This window comes from Triturus cristatus, chromosome 6 (genome assembly GCF_964204655.1).
Source record: "Triturus cristatus chromosome 6, aTriCri1.1, whole genome shotgun sequence".
NCBI classification, from domain to species: Eukaryota; Metazoa; Chordata; class Amphibia; order Caudata; family Salamandridae; genus Triturus; species Triturus cristatus.
Genome location: NC_140589.1, coordinates 882,865,515 through 882,887,972, shown reverse-complemented (window position 1 = coordinate 882,887,972; position 22,458 = coordinate 882,865,515). Strand labels below are relative to the sequence as shown.

Sequence of the window (22,458 nt, the reverse complement as noted above, 5' to 3'; positions counted from 1 at the left end):
CTGCTGAAAAGGGACTCCCAGACAGCCCTGAGGCCATCATTTGCATAGGCCCTCCCCTTCTCTTTCTCTTGCTTCCCACAAAGCAACGCATCGCTGGCAGCAGTATAGATTTGGGGGTTGTGAAGAATAATGACAGGGAGGCTGAAGAAGGGAAAGAAAAGTCCCAGAAGTCCTGCAGGCTTCCTTGCTAAATGCAGCTGGCCATAGAGTGCACCTTCATTACTGCGAGGTAAATACATTAAAAATGCTGAGGAGAGACAAATTGAAAAATAGATATTAGGAGGAAAGCACTGGAACCTGCTTTATTATTTCAATTAGTCTTGAAAACATAGAACATTTCTCTCCTGAAAGCTGGTAAAAATATGGAACGCTTCACGAATTTGCGTGTCATCCTTGCGCAGGGGCCATGCTAATCTTCTCTGTATCGTTCCAATTTTAGTATATGTGCCGCCGAAGCGAGCACACTTCATTGATGAACCTACAATGTTTATAAACTCTCTAAATCTACGGTCTCTAGACATAGGGTGGCCTGGCAGAGATGCTCGTATGGCCAGTAAGCATTCAAATCTGAGCCAATGGGCAAAAATGCATGAAGAGTAACAATCCATTATTCTTCACTGCATTTGTGGTCCAAGACTTCACCAATTGGAAGTATGTAGATTATGCCAGGGTTGCAAAGGCTCATGGTTCAGGCTACTGACAAGGAACATTGTGACATCATGCTGCCTGTGGAACAGTGATATTAAAGGTGAGACAGCTGCACAGTAGGTTAGGTGAAGGGCTCTGAGAGGTGAAAGGCAGCATGCTTGGGTCCCTGGACAAGGTGAGCCTATGACAAGGTGTCTGAATTTTCGCCTGTATTGTAATATTAAACACTTTATTGTTGTACCCGCCTGCTGATTAAGGAGTCCTCAAGATCAGCTCCACACAGACGTGGAACTGATGATGTTAATGCAGAATATTTAAGAAACTGAGGCTGATCTAAAACATTTCCTTGGACCTAGGACCATTTCCCCTGACTTTTAGGTCCTTCGTCCTCCTAAAGTCCTTTGTATAAGTTAGGAACACCTGACAGAACAGAATTTCAGGAGGTCAGGTGGGTTTACTTGTGTCTTCTGGTTGTGAGCAGTAAACGTGGCTAAAAAGGTTGATGGAATGGTGTTTTAAAACACACACACACACACACACACACAACTTCTGGTCCTCTTAAGGACAAAAGTATGGGTAATCCTACATGGGGCCAGTGGCGCAATGGATAACGCGACTGACTACGGATCAGAAGATTGTAGGTTCGACTCCTATCTGGCTCGAAAGGGTCATAGGTCCCTGTTTTATGGTATTCCTGTGGAATTCTTATTTACCTCAGACTTGTTGTAGGTTCAATATTCTCGAGCAGGACTCATCCAGCAGTCGTTCCATGGTAGGGCTGCAGTAATAGGACCACGGCTAGTTAAAAGTTTCCCATTTGCTGCTGGATTCTATGTGAAGGCCGTCATGTGGTGTGCTGCTTTTGTATTTCAACATGGGTCTCTGAGTCTCTAAACTAGGAAAAAATCTTGTTGAGAAAAGTGTGTGTGAGAGGGTCTGTGGGTGCAGGCAGGTGTGTGCACTTGAGTGCTGACCCATTTACATGTGTGAGAGGGACAAGCAAATTGCCTGTGGGATGTAGGCCTACAACTGGAACCAAGCAGCCAGGCAGAACCACAGGTAAGGAGAGAGGAAGGCAGTTCATTATTAGAGCAGGATCATGAGCATCTTGCCCTGCTCCCTTCTGCCCCGATCGGCCACGATCGGCCAAGACCTCTCTATTAGGGTGGAGGGTGAACATTTCTTGGACCTCAGAAACTGAGGGATGCAGCGCCGATATGTCCTCCAAGGGCCTAGAGGACCTGGTGCCCAATCATGCCTGGTGTTTTTCAGCTTACCCGACCAATCTGGTTGCAAGGCGGATTTTAACAGTACTGCTGAAAAGGGACTCCCAGACAGCCCTGAGGCCATCATTTGCATAGGCCCTCCCCTTCTCTTTCTCTTGCTTCCCACAAAGCAACGCATCGCTGGCAGCAGTATAGATTTGGGGGTTGTGAAGAATAATGACAGGGAGGCTGAAGAAGGGAAAGAAAAGTCCCAGAAGTCCTGCAGGCTTCCTTGCTAAATGCAGCTGGCCATAGAGTGCACCTTCATTACTGCGAGGTAAATACATTAAAAATGTTGAGGAGAGACAAATTGAAAAATAGATATTAGGAGGAAAGCACTGGAACCTGCTTTATTATTTCAATTAGTCTTGAAAACATAGAACATTTCTCTCCTGAAAGCTGGTAAAAATATGGAACGCTTCACGAATTTGCGTGTCATCCTTGCGCAGGGGCCATGCTAATCTTCTCTGTATCGTTCCAATTTTAGTATATGTGCCGCCGAAGCGAGCACACTTCATTGATGAACCTACAATGTTTATAAACTCTCTAAATCTACGGTCTCTAGACATAGGGTGGCCTGGCAGAGATGCTCGTATGGCCAGTAAGCATTCAAATCTGAGCCAATGGGCAAAAATGCATGAAGAGTAACAATCCATTATTCTTCACTGCATTTGTGGTCCAAGACTTCACCAATTGGAAGTATGTAGATTATGCCAGGGTTGCAAAGGCTCATGGTTCAGGCTACTGACAAGGAACATTGTGACATCATGCTGCCTGTGGAACAGTGATATTAAAGGTGAGACAGCTGCACAGTAGGTTAGGTGAAGGGCTCTGAGAGGTGAAAGGCAGCATGCTTGGGTCCCTGGACAAGGTGAGCCTATGACAAGGTGTCTGAATTTTCGCCTGTATTGTAATATTAAACACTTTATTGTTGTACCCGCCTGCTGATTAAGGAGTCCTCAAGATCAGCTCCACACAGACGTGGAACTGATGATGTTAATGCAGAATATTTAAGAAACTGAGGCTGATCTAAAACATTTCCTTGGACCTAGGACCATTTCCCCTGACTTTTAGGTCCTTCGTCCTCCTAAAGTCCTTTGTATAAGTTAGGAACACCTGACAGAACAGAATTTCAGGAGGTCAGGTGGGTTTACTTGTGTCTTCTGGTTGTGAGCAGTAAACGTGGCTAAAAAGGTTGATGGAATGGTGTTTTAAAACACACACACACACACACACACACAACTTCTGGTCCTCTTAAGGACAAAAGTATGGGTAATCCTACATGGGGCCAGTGGCGCAATGGATAACGTGTCTGACTACGGATCAGAAGATTGTAGGTTCGACTCCTATCTGGCTCGAAAGGGTCATAGGTCCCTGTTTTATGGTATTCCTGTGGAATTCTTATTTACCTCAGACTTGTTGTAGGTTCAATATTCTCGAGCAGGACTCATCCAGCAGTCGTTCCATGGTAGGGCTGCAGTAATAGGACCACGGCTAGTTAAAAGTTTCCCATTTGCTGCTGGATTCTATGTGAAGGCCGTCATGTGGTGTGCTGCTTTTGTATTTCAACATGGGTCTCTGAGTCTCTAAACTAGGAAAAAATCTTGTTGAGAAAAGTGTGTGTGAGAGGGTCTGTGGGTGCAGGCAGGTGTGTGCACTTGAGTGCTGACCCATTTACATGTGTGAGAGGGACAAGCAAATTGCCTGTGGGATGTAGGCCTACAACTGGAACCAAGCAGCCAGGCAGAACCACAGGTAAGGAGAGAGGAAGGCAGTTCATTATTAGAGCAGGATCATGAGCATCTTGCCCTGCTCCCTTCTGCCCCGATCGGCCACGATCGGCCAAGACCTCTCTATTAGGGTGGAGGGTGAACATTTCTTGGACCTCAGAAACTGAGGGATGCAGCGCCGATATGTCCTCCAAGGGCCTAGAGGACCTGGTGCCCAATCATGCCTGGTGTTTTTCAGCTTACCCGACCAATCTGGTTGCAAGGCGGATTTTAACAGTACTGCTGAAAAGGGACTCCCAGACAGCCCTGAGGCCATCATTTGCATAGGCCCTCCCCTTCTCTTTCTCTTGCTTCCCACAAAGCAACGCATCGCTGGCAGCAGTATAGATTTGGGGGTTGTGAAGAATAATGACAGGGAGGCTGAAGAAGGGAAAGAAAAGTCCCAGAAGTCCTGCAGGCTTCCTTGCTAAATGCAGCTGGCCATAGAGTGCACCTTCATTACTGCGAGGTAAATACATTAAAAATGTTGAGGAGAGACAAATTGAAAAATAGATATTAGGAGGAAAGCACTGGAACCTGCTTTATTATTTCAATTAGTCTTGAAAACATAGAACATTTCTCTCCTGAAAGCTGGTAAAAATATGGAACGCTTCACGAATTTGCGTGTCATCCTTGCGCAGGGGCCATGCTAATCTTCTCTGTATCGTTCCAATTTTAGTATATGTGCCGCCGAAGCGAGCACACTTCATTGATGAACCTACAATGTTTATAAACTCTCTAAATCTACGGTCTCTAGACATAGGGTGGCCTGGCAGAGATGCTCGTATGGCCAGTAAGCATTCAAATCTGAGCCAATGGGCAAAAATGCATGAAGAGTAACAATCCATTATTCTTCACTGCATTTGTGGTCCAAGACTTCACCAATTGGAAGTATGTAGATTATGCCAGGGTTGCAAAGGCTCATGGTTCAGGCTACTGACAAGGAACATTGTGACATCATGCTGCCTGTGGAACAGTGATATTAAAGGTGAGACAGCTGCACAGTAGGTTAGGTGAAGGGCTCTGAGAGGTGAAAGGCAGCATGCATGGGTCCCTGGACAAGGTGAGCCTATGACAAGGTGTCTGAATTTTCGCCTGTATTGTAATATTAAACACTTTATTGTTGTACCCGCCTGCTGATTAAGGAGTCCTCAAGATCAGCTCCACACAGACGTGGAACTGATGATGTTAATGCAGAATATTTAAGAAACTGAGGCTGATCTAAAACATTTCCTTGGACCTAGGACCATTTCCCCTGACTTTTAGGTCCTTCGTCCTCCTAAAGTCCTTTGTATAAGTTAGGAACACCTGACAGAACAGAATTTCAGGAGGTCAGGTGGGTTTACTTGTGTCTTCTGGTTGTGAGCAGTAAACGTGGCTAAAAAGGTTGATGGAATGGTGTTTTAAAACACACACACACACACACACAACTTCTGGTCCTCTTAAGGACAAAAGTATGGGTAATCCTACATGGGGCCAGTGGCGCAATGGATAACGCGTCTGACTACGGATCAGAAGATTGTAGGTTCGACTCCTATCTGGCTCGAAAGGGTCATAGGTCCCTGTTTTATGGTATTCCTGTGGAATTCTTATTTACCTCAGACTTGTTGTAGGTTCAATATTCTCGAGCAGGACTCATCCAGCAGTCGTTCCATGGTAGGGCTGCAGTAATAGGACCACGGCTAGTTAAAAGTTTCCCATTTGCTGCTGGATTCTATGTGAAGGCCGTCATGTGGTGTGCTGCTTTTGTATTTCAACATGGGTCTCTGAGTCTCTAAACTAGGAAAAAATCTTGTTGAGAAAAGTGTGTGTGAGAGGGTCTGTGGGTGCAGGCAGGTGTGTGCACTTGAGTGCTGACCCATTTACATGTGTGAGAGGGACAAGCAAATTGCCTGTGGGATGTAGGCCTACAACTGGAACCAAGCAGCCAGGCAGAACCACAGGTAAGGAGAGAGGAAGGCAGTTCATTATTAGAGCAGGATCATGAGCATCTTGCCCTGCTCCCTTCTGCCCCGATCGGCCACGATCGGCCAAGACCTCTCTATTAGGGTGGAGGGTGAACATTTCTTGGACCTCAGAAACTGAGGGATGCAGCGCCGATATGTCCTCCAAGGGCCTAGAGGACCTGGTGCCCAATCATGCCTGGTGTTTTTCAGCTTACCCGACCAATCTGGTTGCAAGGCGGATTTTAACAGTACTGCTGAAAAGGGACTCCCAGACAGCCCTGAGGCCATCATTTGCATAGGCCCTCCCCTTCTCTTTCTCTTGCTTCCCACAAAGCAACGCATCGCTGGCAGCAGTATAGATTTGGGGGTTGTGAAGAATAATGACAGGGAGGCTGAAGAAGGGAAAGAAAAGTCCCAGAAGTCCTGCAGGCTTCCTTGCTAAATGCAGCTGGCCATAGAGTGCACCTTCATTACTGCGAGGTAAATACATTAAAAATGCTGAGGAGAGACAAATTGAAAAATAGATATTAGGAGGAAAGCACTGGAACCTGCTTTATTATTTCAATTAGTCTTGAAAACATAGAACATTTCTCTCCTGAAAGCTGGTAAAAATATGGAACGCTTCACGAATTTGCGTGTCATCCTTGCGCAGGGGCCATGCTAATCTTCTCTGTATCGTTCCAATTTTAGTATATGTGCCGCCGAAGCGAGCACACTTCATTGATGAACCTACAATGTTTATAAACTCTCTAAATCTACGGTCTCTAGACATAGGGTGGCCTGGCAGAGATGCTCGTATGGCCAGTAAGCATTCAAATCTGAGCCAATGGGCAAAAATGCATGAAGAGTAACAATCCATTATTCTTCACTGCATTTGTGGTCCAAGACTTCACCAATTGGAAGTATGTAGATTATGCCAGGGTTGCAAAGGCTCATGGTTCAGGCTACTGACAAGGAACATTGTGACATCATGCTGCCTGTGGAACAGTGATATTAAAGGTGAGACAGCTGCACAGTAGGTTAGGTGAAGGGCTCTGAGAGGTGAAAGGCAGCATGCTTGGGTCCCTGGACAAGGTGAGCCTATGACAAGGTGTCTGAATTTTCGCCTGTATTGTAATATTAAACACTTTATTGTTGTACCCGCCTGCTGATTAAGGAGTCCTCAAGATCAGCTCCACACAGACGTGGAACTGATGATGTTAATGCAGAATATTTAAGAAACTGAGGCTGATCTAAAACATTTCCTTGGACCTAGGACCATTTCCCCTGACTTTTAGGTCCTTCGTCCTCCTAAAGTCCTTTGTATAAGTTAGGAACACCTGACAGAACAGAATTTCAGGAGGTCAGGTGGGTTTACTTGTGTCTTCTGGTTGTGAGCAGTAAACGTGGCTAAAAAGGTTGATGGAATGGTGTTTTAAAACACACACACACACACACACACACAACTTCTGGTCCTCTTAAGGACAAAAGTATGGGTAATCCTACATGGGGCCAGTGGCGCAATGGATAACGCGTCTGACTATGGATCAGAAGATTGTAGGTTCGACTCCTATCTGGCTCGAAAGGGTCATAGGTCCCTGTTTTATGGTATTCCTGTGGAATTCTTATTTACCTCAGACTTGTTGTAGGTTCAATATTCTCGAGCAGGACTCATCCAGCAGTCGTTCCATGGTAGGGCTGCAGTAATAGGACCACGGCTAGTTAAAAGTTTCCCATTTGCTGCTGGATTCTATGTGAAGGCCGTCATGTGGTGTGCTGCTTTTGTATTTCAACATGGGTCTCTGAGTCTCTAAACTAGGAAAAAATCTTGTTGAGAAAAGTGTGTGTGAGAGGGTCTGTGGGTGCAGGCAGGTGTGTGCACTTGAGTGCTGACCCATTTACATGTGTGAGAGGGACAAGCAAATTGCCTGTGGGATGTAGGCCTACAACTGGAACCAAGCAGCCAGGCAGAACCACAGGTAAGGAGAGAGGAAGGCAGTTCATTATTAGAGCAGGATCATGAGCATCTTGCCCTGCTCCCTTCTGCCCCGATCGGCCACGATCGGCCAAGACCTCTCTATTAGGGTGGAGGGTGAACATTTCTTGGACCTCAGAAACTGAGGGATGCAGCGCCGATATGTCCTCCAAGGGCCTAGAGGACCTGGTGCCCAATCATGCCTGGTGTTTTTCAGCTTACCCGACCAATCTGGTTGCAAGGCGGATTTTAACAGTACTGCTGAAAAGGGACTCCCAGACAGCCCTGAGGCCATCATTTGCATAGGCCCTCCCCTTCTCTTTCTCTTGCTTCCCACAAAGCAACGCATCGCTGGCAGCAGTATAGATTTGGGGGTTGTGAAGAATAATGACAGGGAGGCTGAAGAAGGGAAAGAAAAGTCCCAGAAGTCCTGCAGGCTTCCTTGCTAAATGCAGCTGGCCATAGAGTGCACCTTCATTACTGCGAGGTAAATACATTAAAAATGCTGAGGAGAGACAAATTGAAAAATAGATATTAGGAGGAAAGCACTGGAACCTGCTTTATTATTTCAATTAGTCTTGAAAACATAGAACATTTCTCTCCTGAAAGCTGGTAAAAATATGGAACGCTTCACGAATTTGCGTGTCATCCTTGCGCAGGGGCCATGCTAATCTTCTCTGTATCGTTCCAATTTTAGTATATGTGCCGCCGAAGCGAGCACACTTCATTGATGAACCTACAATGTTTATAAACTCTCTAAATCTACGGTCTCTAGACATAGGGTGGCCTGGCAGAGATGCTCGTATGGCCAGTAAGCATTCAAATCTGAGCCAATGGGCAAAAATGCATGAAGAGTAACAATCCATTATTCTTCACTGCATTTGTGGTCCAAGACTTCACCAATTGGAAGTATGTAGATTATGCCAGGGTTGCAAAGGCTCATGGTTCAGGCTACTGACAAGGAACATTGTGACATCATGCTGCCTGTGGAACAGTGATATTAAAGGTGAGACAGCTGCACAGTAGGTTAGGTGAAGGGCTCTGAGAGGTGAAAGGCAGCATGCTTGGGTCCCTGGACAAGGTGAGCCTATGACAAGGTGTCTGAATTTTCGCCTGTATTGTAATATTAAACACTTTATTGTTGTACCCGCCTGCTGATTAAGGAGTCCTCAAGATCAGCTCCACACAGACGTGGAACTGATGATGTTAATGCAGAATATTTAAGAAACTGAGGCTGATCTAAAACATTTCCTTGGACCTAGGACCATTTCCCCTGACTTTTAGGTCCTTCGTCCTCCTAAAGTCCTTTGTATAAGTTAGGAACACCTGACAGAACAGAATTTCAGGAGGTCAGGTGGGTTTACTTGTGTCTTCTGGTTGTGAGCAGTAAACGTGGCTAAAAAGGTTGATGGAATGGTGTTTTAAAACACACACACACACACACACACACAACTTCTGGTCCTCTTAAGGACAAAAGTATGGGTAATCCTACATGGGGCCAGTGGCGCAATGGATAACGCGACTGACTACGGATCAGAAGATTGTAGGTTCGACTCCTATCTGGCTCGAAAGGGTCATAGGTCCCTGTTTTATGGTATTCCTGTGGAATTCTTATTTACCTCAGACTTGTTGTAGGTTCAATATTCTCGAGCAGGACTCATCCAGCAGTCGTTCCATGGTAGGGCTGCAGTAATAGGACCACGGCTAGTTAAAAGTTTCCCATTTGCTGCTGGATTCTATGTGAAGGCCGTCATGTGGTGTGCTGCTTTTGTATTTCAACATGGGTCTCTGAGTCTCTAAACTAGGAAAAAATCTTGTTGAGAAAAGTGTGTGTGAGAGGGTCTGTGGGTGCAGGCAGGTGTGTGCACTTGAGTGCTGACCCATTTACATGTGTGAGAGGGACAAGCAAATTGCCTGTGGGATGTAGGCCTACAACTGGAACCAAGCAGCCAGGCAGAACCACAGGTAAGGAGAGAGGAAGGCAGTTCATTATTAGAGCAGGATCATGAGCATCTTGCCCTGCTCCCTTCTGCCTCGATCGGCCACGATCGGCCACGACCTCTCTATTAGGGTGGAGGGTGAACATTTCTTGGACCTCAGAAACTGAGGGATGCAGCGCCGATATGTCCTCCAAGGGCCTAGAGGACCTGGTGCCCAATCATGCCTGGTGTTTTTCAGCTTACCCGACCAATCTGGTTGCAAGGCGGATTTTAACAGTACTGCTGAAAAGGGACTCCCAGACAGCCCTGAGGCCATCATTTGCATAGGCCCTCCCCTTCTCTTTCTCTTGCTTCCCACAAAGCAACGCATCGCTGGCAGCAGTATAGATTTGGGGGTTGTGAAGAATAATGACAGGGAGGCTGAAGAAGGGAAAGAAAAGTCCCAGAAGTCCTGCAGGCTTCCTTGCTAAATGCAGCTGGCCATAGAGTGCACCTTCATTACTGCGAGGTAAATACATTAAAAATGCTGAGGAGAGACAAATTGAAAAATAGATATTAGGAGGAAAGCACTGGAACCTGCTTTATTATTTCAATTAGTCTTGAAAACATAGAACATTTCTCTCCTGAAAGCTGGTAAAAATATGGAACGCTTCACGAATTTGCGTGTCATCCTTGCGCAGGGGCCATGCTAATCTTCTCTGTATCGTTCCAATTTTAGTATATGTGCCGCCGAAGCGAGCACACTTCATTGATGAACCTACAATGTTTATAAACTCTCTAAATCTACGGTCTCTAGACATAGGGTGGCCTGGCAGAGATGCTCGTATGGCCAGTAAGCATTCAAATCTGAGCCAATGGGCAAAAATGCATGAAGAGTAACAATCCATTATTCTTCACTGCATTTGTGGTCCAAGACTTCACCAATTGGAAGTATGTAGATTATGCCAGGGTTGCAAAGGCTCATGGTTCAGGCTACTGACAAGGAACATTGTGACATCATGCTGCCTGTGGAACAGTGATATTAAAGGTGAGACAGCTGCACAGTAGGTTAGGTGAAGGGCTCTGAGAGGTGAAAGGCAGCATGCTTGGGTCCCTGGACAAGGTGAGCCTATGACAAGGTGTCTGAATTTTCGCCTGTATTGTAATATTAAACACTTTATTGTTGTACCCGCCTGCTGATTAAGGAGTCCTCAAGATCAGCTCCACACAGACGTGGAACTGATGATGTTAATGCAGAATATTTAAGAAACTGAGGCTGATCTAAAACATTTCCTTGGACCTAGGACCATTTCCCCTGACTTTTAGGTCCTTCGTCCTCCTAAAGTCCTTTGTATAAGTTAGGAACACCTGACAGAACAGAATTTCAGGAGGTCAGGTGGGTTTACTTGTGTCTTCTGGTTGTGAGCAGTAAACGTGGCTAAAAAGGTTGATGGAATGGTGTTTTAAAACACACACACACACACACACACACAACTTCTGGTCCTCTTAAGGACAAAAGTATGGGTAATCCTACATGGGGCCAGTGGCGCAATGGATAACGCGTCTGACTATGGATCAGAAGATTGTAGGTTCGACTCCTATCTGGCTCGAAAGGGTCATAGGTCCCTGTTTTATGGTATTCCTGTGGAATTCTTATTTACCTCAGACTTGTTGTAGGTTCAATATTCTCGAGCAGGACTCATCCAGCAGTCGTTCCATGGTAGGGCTGCAGTAATAGGACCACGGCTAGTTAAAAGTTTCCCATTTGCTGCTGGATTCTATGTGAAGGCCGTCATGTGGTGTGCTGCTTTTGTATTTCAACATGGGTCTCTGAGTCTCTAAACTAGGAAAAAATCTTGTTGAGAAAAGTGTGTGTGAGAGGGTCTGTGGGTGCAGGCAGGTGTGTGCACTTGAGTGCTGACCCATTTACATGTGTGAGAGGGACAAGCAAATTGCCTGTGGGATGTAGGCCTACAACTGGAACCAAGCAGCCAGGCAGAACCACAGGTAAGGAGAGAGGAAGGCAGTTCATTATTAGAGCAGGATCATGAGCATCTTGCCCTGCTCCCTTCTGCCCCGATCGGCCACGATCGGCCAAGACCTCTCTATTAGGGTGGAGGGTGAACATTTCTTGGACCTCAGAAACTGAGGGATGCAGCGCCGATATGTCCTCCAAGGGCCTAGAGGACCTGGTGCCCAATCATGCCTGGTGTTTTTCAGCTTACCCGACCAATCTGGTTGCAAGGCGGATTTTAACAGTACTGCTGAAAAGGGACTCCCAGACAGCCCTGAGGCCATCATTTGCATAGGCCCTCCCCTTCTCTTTCTCTTGCTTCCCACAAAGCAACGCATCGCTGGCAGCAGTATAGATTTGGGGGTTGTGAAGAATAATGACAGGGAGGCTGAAGAAGGGAAAGAAAAGTCCCAGAAGTCCTGCAGGCTTCCTTGCTAAATGCAGCTGGCCATAGAGTGCACCTTCATTACTGCGAGGTAAATACATTAAAAATGCTGAGGAGAGACAAATTGAAAAATAGATATTAGGAGGAAAGCACTGGAACCTGCTTTATTATTTCAATTAGTCTTGAAAACATAGAACATTTCTCTCCTGAAAGCTGGTAAAAATATGGAACGCTTCACGAATTTGCGTGTCATCCTTGCGCAGGGGCCATGCTAATCTTCTCTGTATCGTTCCAATTTTAGTATATGTGCCGCCGAAGCGAGCACACTTCATTGATGAACCTACAATGTTTATAAACTCTCTAAATCTACGGTCTCTAGACATAGGGTGGCCTGGCAGAGATGCTCGTATGGCCAGTAAGCATTCAAATCTGAGCCAATGGGCAAAAATGCATGAAGAGTAACAATCCATTATTCTTCACTGCATTTGTGGTCCAAGACTTCACCAATTGGAAGTATGTAGATTATGCCAGGGTTGCAAAGGCTCATGGTTCAGGCTACTGACAAGGAACATTGTGACATCATGCTGCCTGTGGAACAGTGATATTAAAGGTGAGACAGCTGCACAGTAGGTTAGGTGAAGGGCTCTGAGAGGTGAAAGGCAGCATGCTTGGGTCCCTGGACAAGGTGAGCCTATGACAAGGTGTCTGAATTTTCGCCTGTATTGTAATATTAAACACTTTATTGTTGTACCCGCCTGCTGATTAAGGAGTCCTCAAGATCAGCTCCACACAGACGTGGAACTGATGATGTTAATGCAGAATATTTAAGAAACTGAGGCTGATCTAAAACATTTCCTTGGACCTAGGACCATTTCCCCTGACTTTTAGGTCCTTCGTCCTCCTAAAGTCCTTTGTATAAGTTAGGAACACCTGACAGAACAGAATTTCAGGAGGTCAGGTGGGTTTACTTGTGTCTTCTGGTTGTGAGCAGTAAACGTGGCTAAAAAGGTTGATGGAATGGTGTTTTAAAACACACACACACACACACACACACAACTTCTGGTCCTCTTAAGGACAAAAGTATGGGTAATCCTACATGGGGCCAGTGGCGCAATGGATAACGCGACTGACTACGGATCAGAAGATTGTAGGTTCGACTCCTATCTGGCTCGAAAGGGTCATAGGTCCCTGTTTTATGGTATTCCTGTGGAATTCTTATTTACCTCAGACTTGTTGTAGGTTCAATATTCTCGAGCAGGACTCATCCAGCAGTCGTTCCATGGTAGGGCTGCAGTAATAGGACCACGGCTAGTTAAAAGTTTCCCATTTGCTGCTGGATTCTATGTGAAGGCCGTCATGTGGTGTGCTGCTTTTGTATTTCAACATGGGTCTCTGAGTCTCTAAACTAGGAAAAAATCTTGTTGAGAAAAGTGTGTGTGAGAGGGTCTGTGGGTGCAGGCAGGTGTGTGCACTTGAGTGCTGACCCATTTACATGTGTGAGAGGGACAAGCAAATTGCCTGTGGGATGTAGGCCTACAACTGGAACCAAGCAGCCAGGCAGAACCACAGGTAAGGAGAGAGGAAGGCAGTTCATTATTAGAGCAGGATCATGAGCATCTTGCCCTGCTCCCTTCTGCCCCGATCGGCCACGATCGGCCAAGACCTCTCTATTAGGGTGGAGGGTGAACATTTCTTGGACCTCAGAAACTGAGGGATGCAGCGCCGATATGTCCTCCAAGGGCCTAGAGGACCTGGTGCCCAATCATGCCTGGTGTTTTTCAGCTTACCCGACCAATCTGGTTGCAAGGCGGATTTTAACAGTACTGCTGAAAAGGGACTCCCAGACAGCCCTGAGGCCATCATTTGCATAGGCCCTCCCCTTCTCTTTCTCTTGCTTCCCACAAAGCAACGCATCGCTGGCAGCAGTATAGATTTGGGGGTTGTGAAGAATAATGACAGGGAGGCTGAAGAAGGGAAAGAAAAGTCCCAGAAGTCCTGCAGGCTTCCTTGCTAAATGCAGCTGGCCATAGAGTGCACCTTCATTACTGCGAGGTAAATACATTAAAAATGTTGAGGAGAGACAAATTGAAAAATAGATATTAGGAGGAAAGCACTGGAACCTGCTTTATTATTTCAATTAGTCTTGAAAACATAGAACATTTCTCTCCTGAAAGCTGGTAAAAATATGGAACGCTTCACGAATTTGCGTGTCATCCTTGCGCAGGGGCCATGCTAATCTTCTCTGTATCGTTCCAATTTTAGTATATGTGCCGCCGAAGCGAGCACACTTCATTGATGAACCTACAATGTTTATAAACTCTCTAAATCTACGGTCTCTAGACATAGGGTGGCCTGGCAGAGATGCTCGTATGGCCAGTAAGCATTCAAATCTGAGCCAATGGGCAAAAATGCATGAAGAGTAACAATCCATTATTCTTCACTGCATTTGTGGTCCAAGACTTCACCAATTGGAAGTATGTAGATTATGCCAGGGTTGCAAAGGCTCATGGTTCAGGCTACTGACAAGGAACATTGTGACATCATGCTGCCTGTGGAACAGTGATATTAAAGGTGAGACAGCTGCACAGTAGGTTAGGTGAAGGGCTCTGAGAGGTGAAAGGCAGCATGCTTGGGTCCCTGGACAAGGTGAGCCTATGACAAGGTGTCTGAATTTTCGCCTGTATTGTAATATTAAACACTTTATTGTTGTACCCGCCTGCTGATTAAGGAGTCCTCAAGATCAGCTCCACACAGACGTGGAACTGATGATGTTAATGCAGAATATTTAAGAAACTGAGGCTGATCTAAAACATTTCCTTGGACCTAGGACCATTTCCCCTGACTTTTAGGTCCTTCGTCCTCCTAAAGTCCTTTGTATAAGTTAGGAACACCTGACAGAACAGAATTTCAGGAGGTCAGGTGGGTTTACTTGTGTCTTCTGGTTGTGAGCAGTAAACGTGGCTAAAAAGGTTGATGGAATGGTGTTTTAAAACACACACACACACACACACACACAACTTCTGGTCCTCTTAAGGACAAAAGTATGGGTAATCCTACATGGGGCCAGTGGCGCAATGGATAACGTGTCTGACTACGGATCAGAAGATTGTAGGTTCGACTCCTATCTGGCTCGAAAGGGTCATAGGTCCCTGTTTTATGGTATTCCTGTGGAATTCTTATTTACCTCAGACTTGTTGTAGGTTCAATATTCTCGAGCAGGACTCATCCAGCAGTCGTTCCATGGTAGGGCTGCAGTAATAGGACCACGGCTAGTTAAAAGTTTCCCATTTGCTGCTGGATTCTATGTGAAGGCCGTCATGTGGTGTGCTGCTTTTGTATTTCAACATGGGTCTCTGAGTCTCTAAACTAGGAAAAAATCTTGTTGAGAAAAGTGTGTGTGAGAGGGTCTGTGGGTGCAGGCAGGTGTGTGCACTTGAGTGCTGACCCATTTACATGTGTGAGAGGGACAAGCAAATTGCCTGTGGGATGTAGGCCTACAACTGGAACCAAGCAGCCAGGCAGAACCACAGGTAAGGAGAGAGGAAGGCAGTTCATTATTAGAGCAGGATCATGAGCATCTTGCCCTGCTCCCTTCTGCCCCGATCGGCCACGATCGGCCAAGACCTCTCTATTAGGGTGGAGGGTGAACATTTCTTGGACCTCAGAAACTGAGGGATGCAGCGCCGATATGTCCTCCAAGGGCCTAGAGGACCTGGTGCCCAATCATGCCTGGTGTTTTTCAGCTTACCCGACCAATCTGGTTGCAAGGCGGATTTTAACAGTACTGCTGAAAAGGGACTCCCAGACAGCCCTGAGGCCATCATTTGCATAGGCCCTCCCCTTCTCTTTCTCTTGCTTCCCACAAAGCAACGCATCGCTGGCAGCAGTATAGATTTGGGGGTTGTGAAGAATAATGACAGGGAGGCTGAAGAAGGGAAAGAAAAGTCCCAGAAGTCCTGCAGGCTTCCTTGCTAAATGCAGCTGGCCATAGAGTGCACCTTCATTACTGCGAGGTAAATACATTAAAAATGTTGAGGAGAGACAAATTGAAAAATAGATATTAGGAGGAAAGCACTGGAACCTGCTTTATTATTTCAATTAGTCTTGAAAACATAGAACATTTCTCTCCTGAAAGCTGGTAAAAATATGGAACGCTTCACGAATTTGCGTGTCATCCTTGCGCAGGGGCCATGCTAATCTTCTCTGTATCGTTCCAATTTTAGTATATGTGCCGCCGAAGCGAGCACACTTCATTGATGAACCTACAATGTTTATAAACTCTCTAAATCTACGGTCTCTAGACATAGGGTGGCCTGGCAGAGATGCTCGTATGGCCAGTAAGCATTCAAATCTGAGCCAATGGGCAAAAATGCATGAAGAGTAACAATCCATTATTCTTCACTGCATTTGTGGTCCAAGACTTCACCAATTGGAAGTATGTAGATTATGCCAGGGTTGCAAAGGCTCATGGTTCAGGCTACTGACAAGGAACATTGTGACATCATGCTGCCTGTGGAACAGTGATATTAAAGGTGAGACAGCTGCACAGTAGGTTAGGTGAAGGGCTCTGAGAGGTGAAAGGCAGCATGCATGGGTCCCTGGACAAGGTGAGCCTATGACAAGGTGTCTGAATTTTCGCCTGTATTGTAATATTAAACACTTTATTGTTGTACCCGCCTGCTGATTAAGGAGTCCTCAAGATCAGCTCCACACAGACGTGGAACTGATGATGTTAATGCAGAATATTTAAGAAACTGAGGCTGATCTAAAACATTTCCTTGGACCTAGGACCATTTCCCCTGACTTTTAGGTCCTTCGTCCTCCTAAAGTCCTTTGTATAAGTTAGGAACACCTGACAGAACAGAATTTCAGGAGGTCAGGTGGGTTTACTTGTGTCTTCTGGTTGTGAGCAGTAAACGTGGCTAAAAAGGTTGATGGAATGGTGTTTTAAAACACACACACACACACACACAACTTCTGGTCCTCTTAAGGACAAAAGTATGGGTAATCCTACATGGGGCCAGTGGCGCAATGGATAACGCGTCTGACTACGGATCAGAAGATTGTAGGTTCGACTCCTATCTGGCTCGAAAGGGTCATAGGTCCCTGTTTTATGGTATTCCTGTGGAATTCTTATTTACCTCAGACTTGTTGTAGGTTCAATATTCTCGAGCAGGACTCATCCAGCAGTCGTTCCATGGTAGGGCTGCAGTAATAGGACCACGGCTAGTTAAAAGTTTCCCATTTGCTGCTGGATTCTATGTGAAGGCCGTCATGTGGTGTGCTGCTTTTGTATTTCAACATGGGTCTCTGAGTCTCTAAACTAGGAAAAAATCTTGTTGAGAAAAGTGTGTGTGAGAGGGTCTGTGGGTGCAGGCAGGTGTGTGCACTTGAGTGCTGACCCATTTACATGTGTGAGAGGGACAAGCAAATTGCCTGTGGGATGTAGGCCTACAACTGGAACCAAGCAGCCAGGCAGAACCACAGGTAAGGAGAGAGGAAGGCAGTTCATTATTAGAGCAGGATCATGAGCATCTTGCCCTGCTCCCTTCTGCCCCGATCGGCCACGATCGGCCAAGACCTCTCTATTAGGGTGGAGGGTGAACATTTCTTGGACCTCAGAAACTGAGGGATGCAGCGCCGATATGTCCTCCAAGGGCCTAGAGGACCTGGTGCCCAATCATGCCTGGTGTTTTTCAGCTTACCCGACCAATCTGGTTGCAAGGCGGATTTTAACAGTACTGCTGAAAAGGGACTCCCAGACAGCCCTGAGGCCATCATTTGCATAGGCCCTCCCCTTCTCTTTCTCTTGCTTCCCACAAAGCAACGCATCGCTGGCAGCAGTATAGATTTGGGGGTTGTGAAGAATAATGACAGGGAGGCTGAAGAAGGGAAAGAAAAGTCCCAGAAGTCCTGCAGGCTTCCTTGCTAAATGCAGCTGGCCATAGAGTGCACCTTCATTACTGCGAGGTAAATACATTAAAAATGCTGAGGAGAGACAAATTGAAAAATAGATATTAGGAGGAAAGCACTGGAACCTGCTTTATTATTTCAATTAGTCTTGAAAACATAGAACATTTCTCTCCTGAAAGCTGGTAAAAATATGGAACGCTTCACGAATTTGCGTGTCATCCTTGCGCAGGGGCCATGCTAATCTTCTCTGTATCGTTCCAATTTTAGTATATGTGCCGCCGAAGCGAGCACACTTCATTGATGAACCTACAATGTTTATAAACTCTCTAAATCTACGGTCTCTAGACATAGGGTGGCCTGGCAGAGATGCTCGTATGGCCAGTAAGCATTCAAATCTGAGCCAATGGGCAAAAATGCATGAAGAGTAACAATCCATTATTCTTCACTGCATTTGTGGTCCAAGACTTCACCAATTGGAAGTATGTAGATTATGCCAGGGTTGCAAAGGCTCATGGTTCAGGCTACTGACAAGGAACATTGTGACATCATGCTGCCTGTGGAACAGTGATATTAAAGGTGAGACAGCTGCACAGTAGGTTAGGTGAAGGGCTCTGAGAGGTGAAAGGCAGCATGCTTGGGTCCCTGGACAAGGTGAGCCTATGACAAGGTGTCTGAATTTTCGCCTGTATTGTAATATTAAACACTTTATTGTTGTACCCGCCTGCTGATTAAGGAGTCCTCAAGATCAGCTCCACACAGACGTGGAACTGATGATGTTAATGCAGAATATTTAAGAAACTGAGGCTGATCTAAAACATTTCCTTGGACCTAGGACCATTTCCCCTGACTTTTAGGTCCTTCGTCCTCCTAAAGTCCTTTGTATAAGTTAGGAACACCTGACAGAACAGAATTTCAGGAGGTCAGGTGGGTTTACTTGTGTCTTCTGGTTGTGAGCAGTAAACGTGGCTAAAAAGGTTGATGGAATGGTGTTTTAAAACACACACACACACACACACACACAACTTCTGGTCCTCTTAAGGACAAAAGTATGGGTAATCCTACATGGGGCCAGTGGCGCAATGGATAACGCGTCTGACTATGGATCAGAAGATTGTAGGTTCGACTCCTATCTGGCTCGAAAGGGTCATAGGTCCCTGTTTTATGGTATTCCTGTGGAATTCTTATTTACCTCAGACTTGTTGTAGGTTCAATATTCTCGAGCAGGACTCATCCAGCAGTCGTTCCATGGTAGGGCTGCAGTAATAGGACCACGGCTAGTTAAAAGTTTCCCATTTGCTGCTGGATTCTATGTGAAGGCCGTCATGTGGTGTGCTGCTTTTGTATTTCAACATGGGTCTCTGAGTCTCTAAACTAGGAAAAAATCTTGTTGAGAAAAGTGTGTGTGAGAGGGTCTGTGGGTGCAGGCAGGTGTGTGCACTTGAGTGCTGACCCATTTACATGTGTGAGAGGGACAAGCAAATTGCCTGTGGGATGTAGGCCTACAACTGGAACCAAGCAGCCAGGCAGAACCACAGGTAAGGAGAGAGGAAGGCAGTTCATTATTAGAGCAGGATCATGAGCATCTTGCCCTGCTCCCTTCTGCCCCGATCGGCCACGATCGGCCAAGACCTCTCTATTAGGGTGGAGGGTGAACATTTCTTGGACCTCAGAAACTGAGGGATGCAGCGCCGATATGTCCTCCAAGGGCCTAGAGGACCTGGTGCCCAATCATGCCTGGTGTTTTTCAGCTTACCCGACCAATCTGGTTGCAAGGCGGATTTTAACAGTACTGCTGAAAAGGGACTCCCAGACAGCCCTGAGGCCATCATTTGCATAGGCCCTCCCCTTCTCTTTCTCTTGCTTCCCACAAAGCAACGCATCGCTGGCAGCAGTATAGATTTGGGGGTTGTGAAGAATAATGACAGGGAGGCTGAAGAAGGGAAAGAAAAGTCCCAGAAGTCCTGCAGGCTTCCTTGCTAAATGCAGCTGGCCATAGAGTGCACCTTCATTACTGCGAGGTAAATACATTAAAAATGCTGAGGAGAGACAAATTGAAAAATAGATATTAGGAGGAAAGCACTGGAACCTGCTTTATTATTTCAATTAGTCTTGAAAACATAGAACATTTCTCTCCTGAAAGCTGGTAAAAATATGGAACGCTTCACGAATTTGCGTGTCATCCTTGCGCAGGGGCCATGCTAATCTTCTCTGTATCGTTCCAATTTTAGTATATGTGCCGCCGAAGCGAGCACACTTCATTGATGAACCTACAATGTTTATAAACTCTCTAAATCTACGGTCTCTAGACATAGGGTGGCCTGGCAGAGATGCTCGTATGGCCAGTAAGCATTCAAATCTGAGCCAATGGGCAAAAATGCATGAAGAGTAACAATCCATTATTCTTCACTGCATTTGTGGTCCAAGACTTCACCAATTGGAAGTATGTAGATTATGCCAGGGTTGCAAAGGCTCATGGTTCAGGCTACTGACAAGGAACATTGTGACATCATGCTGCCTGTGGAACAGTGATATTAAAGGTGAGACAGCTGCACAGTAGGTTAGGTGAAGGGCTCTGAGAGGTGAAAGGCAGCATGCTTGGGTCCCTGGACAAGGTGAGCCTATGACAAGGTGTCTGAATTTTCGCCTGTATTGTAATATTAAACACTTTATTGTTGTACCCGCCTGCTGATTAAGGAGTCCTCAAGATCAGCTCCACACAGACGTGGAACTGATGATGTTAATGCAGAATATTTAAGAAACTGAGGCTGATCTAAAACATTTCCTTGGACCTAGGACCATTTCCCCTGACTTTTAGGTCCTTCGTCCTCCTAAAGTCCTTTGTATAAGTTAGGAACACCTGACAGAACAGAATTTCAGGAGGTCAGGTGGGTTTACTTGTGTCTTCTGGTTGTGAGCAGTAAACGTGGCTAAAAAGGTTGATGGAATGGTGTTTTAAAACACACACACACACACACACACACAACTTCTGGTCCTCTTAAGGACAAAAGTATGGGTAATCCTACATGGGGCCAGTGGCGCAATGGATAACGCGACTGACTACGGATCAGAAGATTGTAGGTTCGACTCCTATCTGGCTCGAAAGGGTCATAGGTCCCTGTTTTATGGTATTCCTGTGGAATTCTTATTTACCTCAGACTTGTTGTAGGTTCAATATTCTCGAGCAGGACTCATCCAGCAGTCGTTCCATGGTAGGGCTGCAGTAATAGGACCACGGCTAGTTAAAAGTTTCCCATTTGCTGCTGGATTCTATGTGAAGGCCGTCATGTGGTGTGCTGCTTTTGTATTTCAACATGGGTCTCTGAGTCTCTAAACTAGGAAAAAATCTTGTTGAGAAAAGTGTGTGTGAGAGGGTCTGTGGGTGCAGGCAGGTGTGTGCACTTGAGTGCTGACCCATTTACATGTGTGAGAGGGACAAGCAAATTGCCTGTGGGATGTAGGCCTACAACTGGAACCAAGCAGCCAGGCAGAACCACAGGTAAGGAGAGAGGAAGGCAGTTCATTATTAGAGCAGGATCATGAGCATCTTGCCCTGCTCCCTTCTGCCTCGATCGGCCACGATCGGCCACGACCTCTCTATTAGGGTGGAGGGTGAACATTTCTTGGACCTCAGAAACTGAGGGATGCAGCGCCGATATGTCCTCCAAGGGCCTAGAGGACCTGGTGCCCAATCATGCCTGGTGTTTTTCAGCTTACCCGACCAATCTGGTTGCAAGGCGGATTTTAACAGTACTGCTGAAAAGGGACTCCCAGACAGCCCTGAGGCCATCATTTGCATAGGCCCTCCCCTTCTCTTTCTCTTGCTTCCCACAAAGCAACGCATCGCTGGCAGCAGTATAGATTTGGGGGTTGTGAAGAATAATGACAGGGAGGCTGAAGAAGGGAAAGAAAAGTCCCAGAAGTCCTGCAGGCTTCCTTGCTAAATGCAGCTGGCCATAGAGTGCACCTTCATTACTGCGAGGTAAATACATTAAAAATGTTGAGGAGAGACAAATTGAAAAATAGATATTAGGAGGAAAGCACTGGAACCTGCTTTATTATTTCAATTAGTCTTGAAAACATAGAACATTTCTCTCCTGAAAGCTGGTAAAAATATGGAACGCTTCACGAATTTGCGTGTCATCCTTGCGCAGGGGCCATGCTAATCTTCTCTGTATCGTTCCAATTTTAGTATATGTGCCGCCGAAGCGAGCACACTTCATTGATGAACCTACAATGTTTATAAACTCTCTAAATCTACGGTCTCTAGACATAGGGTGGCCTGGCAGAGATGCTCGTATGGCCAGTAAGCATTCAAATCTGAGCCAATGGGCAAAAATGCATGAAGAGTAACAATCCATTATTCTTCACTGCATTTGTGGTCCAAGACTTCACCAATTGGAAGTATGTAGATTATGCCAGGGTTGCAAAGGCTCATGGTTCAGGCTACTGACAAGGAACATTGTGACATCATGCTGCCTGTGGAACAGTGATATTAAAGGTGAGACAGCTGCACAGTAGGTTAGGTGAAGGGCTCTGAGAGGTGAAAGGCAGCATGCTTGGGTCCCTGGACAAGGTGAGCCTATGACAAGGTGTCTGAATTTTCGCCTGTATTGTAATATTAAACACTTTATTGTTGTACCCGCCT

At 46.0% G+C, this 22,458-nt stretch overlaps 19 non-coding genes across 19 annotated transcripts; 7 read left to right on the top strand and 12 right to left on the bottom strand.

The window, feature by feature from the left end:
• Nucleotides 1–356: 356 nt before the first annotated feature.
• Nucleotides 357–463, bottom strand: LOC146818938 (U6 spliceosomal RNA). The gene has a single exon (XR_014963827.1). It is a non-coding gene; the product is annotated as a U6 spliceosomal RNA (small nuclear RNA).
• A 1,854-nt stretch (nt 464–2,317) lies between these two features.
• Nucleotides 2,318–2,424, bottom strand: LOC146818937 (U6 spliceosomal RNA). The gene has a single exon (XR_014963826.1). It is a non-coding gene; the product is annotated as a U6 spliceosomal RNA (small nuclear RNA).
• A 774-nt stretch (nt 2,425–3,198) lies between these two features.
• Nucleotides 3,199–3,271, top strand: TRNAR-ACG (transfer RNA arginine (anticodon ACG)). Its single transcript has one exon. It is a non-coding gene; the product is annotated as a tRNA-Arg (tRNA).
• Nucleotides 3,272–4,278: 1,007 nt separating this feature from the next.
• On the bottom strand, nt 4,279–4,385 carry LOC146818935 (U6 spliceosomal RNA). The gene has a single exon (XR_014963825.1). It is a non-coding gene; the product is annotated as a U6 spliceosomal RNA (small nuclear RNA).
• A 770-nt stretch (nt 4,386–5,155) lies between these two features.
• Nucleotides 5,156–5,228, top strand: TRNAR-ACG (transfer RNA arginine (anticodon ACG)). The gene has a single exon. It is a non-coding gene; the product is annotated as a tRNA-Arg (tRNA).
• Nucleotides 5,229–6,235: 1,007 nt separating this feature from the next.
• On the bottom strand, nt 6,236–6,342 carry LOC146818933 (U6 spliceosomal RNA). The gene has a single exon (XR_014963824.1). It is a non-coding gene; the product is annotated as a U6 spliceosomal RNA (small nuclear RNA).
• A 774-nt stretch (nt 6,343–7,116) lies between these two features.
• On the top strand, nt 7,117–7,189 carry TRNAH-AUG (transfer RNA histidin (anticodon AUG)). The gene has a single exon. It is a non-coding gene; the product is annotated as a tRNA-His (tRNA).
• Nucleotides 7,190–8,196: 1,007 nt separating this feature from the next.
• LOC146818931 (U6 spliceosomal RNA) lies at nt 8,197–8,303 on the bottom strand. The gene has a single exon (XR_014963823.1). It is a non-coding gene; the product is annotated as a U6 spliceosomal RNA (small nuclear RNA).
• A 1,854-nt stretch (nt 8,304–10,157) lies between these two features.
• LOC146818930 (U6 spliceosomal RNA) lies at nt 10,158–10,264 on the bottom strand. The gene has a single exon (XR_014963822.1). It is a non-coding gene; the product is annotated as a U6 spliceosomal RNA (small nuclear RNA).
• A 774-nt stretch (nt 10,265–11,038) lies between these two features.
• On the top strand, nt 11,039–11,111 carry TRNAH-AUG (transfer RNA histidin (anticodon AUG)). Its single transcript has one exon. It is a non-coding gene; the product is annotated as a tRNA-His (tRNA).
• Nucleotides 11,112–12,118: 1,007 nt separating this feature from the next.
• LOC146818928 (U6 spliceosomal RNA) lies at nt 12,119–12,225 on the bottom strand. The gene has a single exon (XR_014963821.1). It is a non-coding gene; the product is annotated as a U6 spliceosomal RNA (small nuclear RNA).
• Nucleotides 12,226–14,079: 1,854 nt separating this feature from the next.
• LOC146818927 (U6 spliceosomal RNA) lies at nt 14,080–14,186 on the bottom strand. Its single transcript, XR_014963820.1, has one exon. It is a non-coding gene; the product is annotated as a U6 spliceosomal RNA (small nuclear RNA).
• Nucleotides 14,187–14,960: 774 nt separating this feature from the next.
• On the top strand, nt 14,961–15,033 carry TRNAR-ACG (transfer RNA arginine (anticodon ACG)). Its single transcript has one exon. It is a non-coding gene; the product is annotated as a tRNA-Arg (tRNA).
• Nucleotides 15,034–16,040: 1,007 nt separating this feature from the next.
• Nucleotides 16,041–16,147, bottom strand: LOC146818925 (U6 spliceosomal RNA). Its single transcript, XR_014963819.1, has one exon. It is a non-coding gene; the product is annotated as a U6 spliceosomal RNA (small nuclear RNA).
• A 770-nt stretch (nt 16,148–16,917) lies between these two features.
• TRNAR-ACG (transfer RNA arginine (anticodon ACG)) lies at nt 16,918–16,990 on the top strand. The gene has a single exon. It is a non-coding gene; the product is annotated as a tRNA-Arg (tRNA).
• Nucleotides 16,991–17,997: 1,007 nt separating this feature from the next.
• Nucleotides 17,998–18,104, bottom strand: LOC146818923 (U6 spliceosomal RNA). Its single transcript, XR_014963818.1, has one exon. It is a non-coding gene; the product is annotated as a U6 spliceosomal RNA (small nuclear RNA).
• A 774-nt stretch (nt 18,105–18,878) lies between these two features.
• On the top strand, nt 18,879–18,951 carry TRNAH-AUG (transfer RNA histidin (anticodon AUG)). Its single transcript has one exon. It is a non-coding gene; the product is annotated as a tRNA-His (tRNA).
• Nucleotides 18,952–19,958: 1,007 nt separating this feature from the next.
• LOC146818921 (U6 spliceosomal RNA) lies at nt 19,959–20,065 on the bottom strand. Its single transcript, XR_014963816.1, has one exon. It is a non-coding gene; the product is annotated as a U6 spliceosomal RNA (small nuclear RNA).
• Nucleotides 20,066–21,919: 1,854 nt separating this feature from the next.
• Nucleotides 21,920–22,026, bottom strand: LOC146818920 (U6 spliceosomal RNA). Its single transcript, XR_014963815.1, has one exon. It is a non-coding gene; the product is annotated as a U6 spliceosomal RNA (small nuclear RNA).
• Between the last annotated feature and the right edge of the window lie 432 nt (nt 22,027–22,458).